The following is an 8,964-nucleotide window of genomic DNA, read 5'->3' on the forward strand; positions in this document are numbered from 1 at the left end:
TATGGAGAATGTCTCTGGCTGAGAAGCACAAGATGGTTAACCGTGGCTTCTTTCAGGAATGGGAATCCAGGGAAGAAGACATAGTTTTCACCATATAGTCTTTTGAATTCTGTACTATGTATATATATTACCTACTCGAAAAAAGGATTTTTAAATTTTATTTTAAAGGAAGTAGGATGGTGTCAGAATACGAGAACAAAGAGAATTCTTTCTCCAGGGGGTCCAGCCAGTCCAGTGTGGTGCCCGGGATTGAGCATCAGGCCCCACCATCACTGCTCACGGGCCTCTTCCAGGAGCTAGAAAGCGAGGGAGGGTAGCCAATACCTGGAGCAAATGTAAGGCGAGGGGCACATGCTGCCTCTCAGCTGGCGGCAGCTTCACTCCAGGTGAGAGGAAGGACATTCGTCTGGCCAATTCCACTCCATTGGGTCCCACATGGCTCCAGAGACTGCTCCGTGAAGGAAAGCAAAGTCAGGGCCCTAGACAGACACCCCACAGCCGGCCTGCTAGCCTATAAGCCCCACCATGCCATCCTAAAAACCACTGGCACCCTGGTTTCCTACAACTCCAACAACTGGCCATAGGAATACCAAGTGACATGAAAGGCCAGTGGGCAGTGGGGACACACATGGCGGCAGTGGGGTGTCGCTGAGCAGCCTCTGCCTGCTAGGAAGCTCACACAGGTCTGATGTCACAGCCGAGCTGGAGATCACCTTAGCTGTGTCCCGACCCTACCTTTTGCTCCTTCCTTTGTAAATAAGTTGGCTCGTTCAGGGGCTCAGAACTACCACTTCACCAGCTTACAATCCCCAAGTCACCTTGGCAGTCCTCACAGCTTCGTGGATTAAATCAGGCTTCCTCCACCCCCAGCCACACCAGGAGAAACATAAAATTACAAGTGGAAAATCATTCAAATGTCCTCTACCTGCAGAGAATGAAGAAACCTAGAGGGCCCTGAACACATTGCAGTTCACATTCCCCCAGAACATCTGCGAGGCTCAGGACGGGTCTGCTGGAAGCCAGGGCTGCCTGGGGCTGAGAGGCCTGAGTCTGGGCAGGGAGGTCAAGGGTAGCACATCTCCTTGCAACCTGAGCCCCTGGTTTGCCTGGCGCTTTAGCAGGAAGAACGGGGTAGGTTCACATTGTGAGAGGTGTCTGAACCCACAAGGGACCCTGAACCACAGGAAGCTCTGCTCGCAGAATCCAGGACTGCAGAACGAGGCGGTAACTTCATCTGTCTCGGTTGTTTCAGTTCAGGGACACAGACCACAGAATTCCACGGCAGGAAACATGTGGGTTGGATACTCAGGAGATACTCAGGCCTGAAAAAAATTTAATTGGAGCTGGTCTCCAAAAGCCTCCCACCCAGCTCTCCACGTGGGAGAGGATATGAAAGTGGGTCACGTTCTCCCGGCTGAACTGGCGTCCCTGTGGGCTCCAACCACACTTGGAGAAGTCCAGGGACACTGAGTGACCTGGCATCCTTGCCGAGCCAGCCATTTCCTCCTGCTAGGCTGTGGATGACTCTGGAGTTCCCTGGACTGAGGGGGCAACTGATTAGCATCAGGAATGCAGTGACATGTCAGGGACTGGGTGAAAGTTCTATCACCCAGGAGGACACCACCCTGTCCTGGCACCTTCCTCTCACCCCGACTGTGGGCAGATGCTCTGCCAGCCCTTTGCCCTCTTCACCCAAGCCCTGGCTGCAGGGGGACAGGAACACTGTGTGCTTTCTCATAAATGACCCTGCGCTTTGAAGGAACCCTAAGGCCTGGTGCTGGGCAGACTCAGGGAAGAAAGAACCTTCCCCCACCCCGCTCTGCATATATTGACCCCAAACAGGTGCTCGAGGACACAGGCGTCCACAGGGTCAGTTCTCTTAGGAACTCCGTGGCCATGCCAGAGAGCACCGAGCAGCCAGCCCAAAGCCTTCCTGCTGCCATGTGCCCGTTTTTCAAGGCTGGCAGAGGGAGACCCATCAGGCTGAGACAACATTCTAGGGAGATAAGATCTGGTCCTCATTTCATAAGAAAGACACGAGATTGGCGGCATGACTTCAAAACACTTTGGAAAGAGCCCACCACCACGATCTTGAACTCTTCCTGACTTGAACTCCAGTAATAAAAGGTTAAGACCTTAATTGGAAATGAAGTTCTTACTAAACACTGCAACTTGGTGCTAATTGCTTCTAAAGATGCCCAGAGCAAGAACAGTTTTTGTTCCGTGTGGCACAGAAGGGCTCTAATCTATTAACTCTTCCCTTGCTCTTCTGAAAAGCCAAACCCAGCTCTCCACTTTAATGCCCTCCCTGGGCACATACCCCGGGGGCGATGAGTGCATCTGGAAATTATACCCTAATTCTCTCCCTGTGAGTTCAAAACTCTCACAGATATGTTTTTGTCTTTATTCACAGCACTCCAACTAGATAATGAGCCTCCTGGCCATAGACTGACTGTAAGGGAAGAATTCTATTTACCCTGCTCACCACAGAATTCCCAGCGGGGCCCAGATTGTAATAAAAGCTCAGTAAATATTTATTAACTGAATTAATGAATCATGAGACGGGGGGGGGGGGGGGGAGGAAGAAAGGACAAATGGACAACAGCCATCACTTCTTAGTATCTCTGTGTTCTTGGCTTCTGTCATAAAAACATCCTAGGCAGGATTAGAACCCAAGCCCTTTAACCCCCTCTCTGCCCTCCTATCAGTGGTCCTTAAGCATGTTATGATGCGTGGTACACATACCTGCTTACAGAAGCTTATACAGTACAACATGACCACGACGAATGGAGAAACATTCATGCCCCTCAATCGGTAAGAAACTTTGGAAGGAGAAAAACAATGCTTTGGTCCAGCCATGCCTCTGTGGACTATTGTCTTCCCCTTTTAATGAGGCTTCATAGAGGATCCGGGCGTAATAGGTCTTTAATAACTGAGTGCAGCAGTTGGTGTCAGCTCCCTTTCATAAAAGAAGTTCAAAAGCACTTTGGCTCAAACATCATAATGCCCCTGCGAGCTATGAAGGTACAGGTATCATTATCCCCATTTACAGTTGGGGAAAGTAAGGCAAAGGGAGGTTAATTAGCTTGCCCAAGGTCAGAAGAGAAAGGGCGTAGGATTCTAACTCTTTGCAGCGCCAGTGAGCTAACTCTGAACCCTAACAATGCCACCCACGCTGGGCTTAAGAGAGATTTTTTTTCTTCTCTATTGTTTCTGCTGAGAAGCAGTAGTATCTAATATGGGGCTCAGAGTTCACACTCAGGAGCCATAAACATTTCCTTGGTGTGAATCTGACTCTGTTCCCAACTAGCTTGACTTCAGACAAGTTACTTAACCTTTCCGGGTCCAGCTTCTGAATATGTAAAATGGTAATAATGGTGTGTGTGTGTCTCAGAAGCTACTGTGAGGATTAAATGGGACAATGTATGTGAATTATCATTCATTTTCTCATTTTCTAAATGAGCACATATCACTCTTGTAATTAAAAAACCAGTTACATGAGAAAGAGGTCGCACCCACTCTGTTTAGGTTTTACAAGGCTACAGACGACACATGACTAACAGGCACTTCGGATCCTGCCAATGTAATGCCCCAGGACCCTGAAAGTGACTTACAACACAAAAGTTCTGTTTGAGTTAGTTCCACCAGCTCCTGTTGGTCTCTCAAGGTTAAGAGCAAGTGGCATTGTGGACACTAACTGACAAGGGGATGCCTGAGTGAGGATGTGAAAAACTGGCCAACTGTACCAGTCTAAGGAGGACCACTCCAGATTCCGGGTGAGCTGAAGCCCAGGGTTTGAAATGCCATTTCTCTGAGTGCTCTGCCGGGCTTCCCAGCTCCACTCAGCCCAAACTGAAGATAGCCTATGCTTTCTGGGTAGCACAGTGTTCCTGACCCAGTGACCAGTAACAGTGTGGCCCGACCCTCTACAGAGGTCCTGGTGGTACTCAGCAGGAGACTGGAAGAGAAGGGTGTGGGGGGTTGGAAGGAAGAAAAGCTGCCCAGTCAATCTTGGTATACCGCCAACATAGACACTGTGACATATTTGTGCGTGGGTGTTCTTGGTGCACATCTAAAGAATAATAGCAAAACTCCAAAGTTACTTTGGAGTTAAAGCCGAGATAAGAAGCTTAAACCCAGGCCCTAGCCGGTTGGCTCAGTGGTACAGCATTGGTCCGGCATGTGGAAGTCCCGGGTTCGATTCCCGGCCAGGGCACACAGGAGAAGTACCCATCTGCTTCTCTACCCTTCCCCCTCTCCTTTTTCTCTATCTCTCTCTTCCCCTTCTGCAGCCAAGGCTCCATTGGAGCAAAGTTGGCCCGGGCACTGAGGATGGCTCCATGGCCTCCGCCTCAGGTGCTAGAATGGCTCTGGTTGCAACAGAGCAACGCTCCAGATGGGTCGAGCAAGACTCTCTGGTGGGCATGCCGGGTGGATCCTGGTCAGGCGCATGTCGGGGGCATGCAGGAGTCTGTCTGTCTGCCTCTACCCCCCCCCACACACACCCCACTTCTCACTTCAGAAAAATACCACAAAAAAAAAAGAAGCTTAAACTCATGCAAAGATGAGCAGAGAGCAGGACATGCCCCTGTATAGGACAGGATGCTAAGAGCTGGCAATGCTCATTCATTCAACTAAAAAAACATTCACTAATTACTTACGTACTCAGGGGGAGAAGAAGGCTCAGTGGAGAATGCAGGACAAAGGCAAATACAAGCGCCTTCACAAACCTAGCCGATGGCCCTGTATCTCCTAGGTACCTCGGCCAGAAAAATGAGGAACCTAGTAGGAATAAACTCAACACTGCTGGCTTCCAAAACCCTTCCCAAGATAAGGAAAGCCCATTCACTGTTCTTCCTGCTGTCCTGCTCTGTATCCCAGCGTGGACCACCAAGGAAAGCTCCTGTGCAGTGACTTCCCACTGTTCAGAATTAAAGAGCAAAATCCAAACTTCTCACTGTGGCCACAGATCCAGCCCCTGCCAACTCCTCACCCACCTCGTTCCAGCCCTGCTGGGCGACTGCTCCCGCTCCTGCTGTCCTCTCTGTCCATCAGCCAGGCCTCCCTGCAAAGTCACCTCCTCAGAGCTAGCTCAAGTTATGCCTTGACCCCGTACCAGTCGCTCTCCAGCTCCTTGTCCTGTGTTATTCTCCCTGTATCTCTTCCCACCACTCTAGGTTATCTATTCACTTGTCTACTCGTTTACCGTCCGTCTCACCCCCTACAATACAAACTTCACCAGATAATGTACCTGCAATCTTATTCTTGGCTATATCCCCAGCTCCTACAGCAGTGACTGGCATTTAGTAGGTGCTTAATAGGTCACTCGATTTAACAAATATTTACTGATTGCCTATGAAATTTAGGCACTAAACTATAATAGTAGAATAGTAGGGAAGGAAGGAAGGAAGGAAGGAAGGAAGGAAGGAAGGAAGGAAGGAAGGAAGGAAGGATACCTGCTCTCAAAGAGCTTAAATTCCTAATTCCTTTGGGAGATAAGATAAATATATTATGGTGAAATAACAGTTGCTACTTCAACCAAGCAGGTACTCAATGCTCAGTGCTGTTCTCACCATCTGATAGGTAATTACTTAATTTAATCCTCCCAGCAACTTCAAAAAGGAAGTATTATTATTTTACAAATGGGAAAAATGAGGCACAGAGAGGTTAAGTTACTTGCTGAAGGTCACACAGCTCATAATGGCAGAACCAAGATCCAATTCCAGCAGCTGTTTCTTGGAAGCAGGGCTGGAGAGACAGCAGGCCCGCCAAGGAAGGGCTGCCCTGTTCTGGGAGCTCAGCAAAATGGAGACGGCTGGGTTTACCAGGGTTGTGCACTGGATGCGGAGAAATCTGAAAGGAAGTGTGGTCTGGTGGAAAGACAAGGAGGGACAAGGATCAGGAGTTCTGGCTTCTAGTTTTAGGTGCTGGGAAACACACAGGCACAGCAATCAATACTTGATGAGTTTACTTTTGGTGCAGAACACTGACTGAGGTGTGATGAGGGATGCAAAGATGAACCCAGAAGAGATCCTGGCCTCAGAAAGCTTAGAGTCATACATGCACACGGGGAGCTGAAACAGAGGTAGAAAGCCGCGGCTGCTGTAAGAAATGTACAAACTGCTATAGAATTTCAAGAATTATTCAAGCTCTTGCCAGTTTGCTCAGCAGTAGAGCATCGGCCCGGCGTGTGGAAGTCCTGGATTTGATTCCTGGCCAGGGCACACAAGAGAAGCACCCATCTGCTTCTCCACCCCTCCCCCTCTCCTTTCTCTCTCATCCCCTCCCGCAGCCAAGGCTCCATTGGAGCAAAGTTGGCCCGGGCACTGAGGATGGCTCCATGGCCTCTGCCTCAGGTGCTAGAATGGCTCTGGTTGCAATGGAACGGCCCAGATGGGCAGAGCATCGCCCCCTGGTGGACATGCTGGGTGAATCCTGGTCGGGCGCATGCTAGAGCCTGTCTGTCTGCCTGCCCCCACTTCTCACTTCAGAAAAATACAAAAAAGTAAATAAATAAATAAATATCCAGCGTGTAGGGGTCACAGATGCCCAACCATAAAAGAGGGAACGGCCTACGTAACCGCCAAAGTCCTCTAGTTCTGACATGTTCTGATAGTACAGATTTGGAGCGGACTGGAGATTAAGTTTCATTCTGGTTAATGGTTCAAGTTCATGGTCACCGAACTTGTAGGAACCTAAGAATGCTCTCATTTAAATGACACAGCTAGATGTGGGAACAAAGCCTACTGTGCTCTGCCTTCCTCCACCTCTAACTGATTTTTAAAACCACAAAACCCCTGGAGTCTCCCACAGTACCTGGCTCACCATAGGTGCTGAGTCAAGTTTGCTGAGCTAAACCTGAGCATGGTCAGGTCTAGAAACTCTCTGCTAGACGCATAACTCTCTGTTGGTGTTCCGGGAAGCTTCTCCTTCCAGCTCTCAGCCTCTCCCAGGGGAGTGGGCTGGGTCCACCTCTGAACTTTTACTATTACCATTCTGGTCCCCCAAGCCTCCATCATTTCTTGCCAGGCGGCTGCAACAGTCTGTGTCCCAACTGGCATCCCTGCCTCTGCATTTGCTTCTTACAATCCAGTCACGATAGAGCAGCCAGAACGATCTCTGCTGAAAATCCTCCAATGGCCTCTAACTGCGCTTGGAATAAAATCAAAACTGATTCTTCCCACTTTCATAGCACTAACCGCTACGGAAATGATTTTGTCTGCTTATTTGTGTAGTCTCTCCTCTTTATAACGTCCACCTCAGGAAGGCAGGGGCGGCGTCTATCTTTACCATTGTAGCCCCTGTGCTTGGCATGGTGCCTGCCACACAGTAGCCATTCACTATTGAAGGGATGAATCTCCATCCCATAGAGGCAACTTGTATTTACACAACCACAAACTCCAGCAGGAAACCATGAATGACATGGTGGCATTTAACAGCTGGCACCTTTATTTATGATTCAAAGTCCTGCTTTAAATCAGAAGAAATTTGCTACCTCTGGATACTTCAGTTGTCCAAAAGGTCAGTATCGTTTAGGTCTAAAGCCAGGAACTAGAACCCGGCAGTTATAGCAGGAAGCTAAGGGTCAAGGCACTTGGGAACAACCTCAGAACAAACTCTGACTTGCCTCCAGGTTCCTTATTAACACACCCTGTGCCTCAGTTTACCCAGCAGTCAGCTGGGTACACTTCCCCAAGTTCTGAATGGCAGAAGACAAAATAATTAACAGCTATAACGTACTTAGATCCTCAGATAGGAGGTGCTGCAAGCCACACATCTTATTATTCATAAAACTCTTGATTTGATGCCAAGACAGGCCTCCTCGGCCTTCCCAGGGGCTATCCTGACAGCAGGCACTGCTCAGACAAGTTCAGTGAACAAGAGAGAGGGAGGCTTGAGGGGCCTAACAGATCTCTGTGTTTTGGTTACCAGGTTCAAGAAAAAAGAAGGTGGTGGCAGTGCGGGTGACGAAAAGGAGGTGAGAAGTGCAGTCTTGGGCTCCAAGTGGTTAATTGTGCAGGCTCAGGTAACAGCTGGCCATACAGGTGAGACATGTGCCTACGATGTGTACCTTCCAGGAACACAGGGAGAGGTGGCATGGGGAAACGACAGTTTAACCAAACTGGAGAGGCGAAGGGCAGTCCAGTGGCCAGACCTGGGCAGCATTTAGTTTGGGGCAATATGGAGGAGCTCTATACCCAGGGTCGGGATGCTGAGAGTGGGGCTCAGGTGAAGGAAGAGACAAGAGGACGCGGAACCCGGAGTGCCGACAGACGATGACAACCATGCCGGCGCGGTCAGGCGAGCGACAGAGTGGGTGGCTCGGACACCTGTGGAGGCGCGCCCCAGGAGAAGGGGAGGACCCTACAGGGTGGTCTTCCGCGGGGGCGGGCGAGCGGCGGGAGGCAGCGGCGGCCCGGCGGGGCGAGGAGGCCGGGCCCAGACCAGGACGTCGCGCCGGGGGCTCAGCCGGTGGGTCCGAGCGGGATCGGGGGTGCCCTCCGCGGTCCCTCCCCGGGAGACAAAGGGCCGGCGGCTTCCCCGAGCCCAGGCGCGGCGCGGGCCCGGGTGCTACCGGCGTGGGCTGTCCTCCGCGCTTACCTGGGCCGCCCGACCCGGCCGGGCCGGCGGGGGCTTTGGTCCGTGCGCGGCGCGCAGCGGCCTGTTCCGGGGCGCGCTCACCCCAAGCAGCCGCGGCAGCGGCAGCAGCAGCAGCACCAGAAGCAGCAGCAGCAGCAGCAGCAGGATCGGCCACCTCAGCCTCCGCCTCCCGCTCCGTGAGTCACCGCGGCGGGGAGGTAGGGAGGCGCCAGGCCGCCGGGGGAGGGATCGGAGAAGGGGGCGGCATCTGGCTCCGAGCGGGCGGCGGAGGCACGGCTCCGGCAACGCCCCGCAGAGTGAAGGGGGCAGAGGAGGGCCGGGCGCCGGGGCGGGGCTTGATGGGGAGGCGTGGCCCTGGTCGTG

General features: G+C 51.5%; 1 protein-coding gene across 1 annotated transcript in view; it reads right to left on the reverse strand.

Moving 5' to 3' along the window:
• Positions 1-8,820, reverse strand: part of CTNNBIP1 (catenin beta interacting protein 1) — a 55,922-nt gene extending 47,102 nt beyond the window's left edge. The window contains exon 1 of the mRNA XM_066374995.1: positions 8,602-8,820. The gene's annotated coding sequence lies outside the window, so the exon portion shown is untranslated. The remainder of the gene's footprint in view (positions 1-8,601) is intronic.
• Positions 8,821-8,964: the final 144 nt, after the last annotated feature.

The sequence above is a fragment of the Saccopteryx leptura genome, chromosome 3, assembly GCF_036850995.1.
Source record: "Saccopteryx leptura isolate mSacLep1 chromosome 3, mSacLep1_pri_phased_curated, whole genome shotgun sequence".
In the NCBI taxonomy this organism is placed as follows: domain Eukaryota; kingdom Metazoa; phylum Chordata; class Mammalia; order Chiroptera; family Emballonuridae; genus Saccopteryx; species Saccopteryx leptura.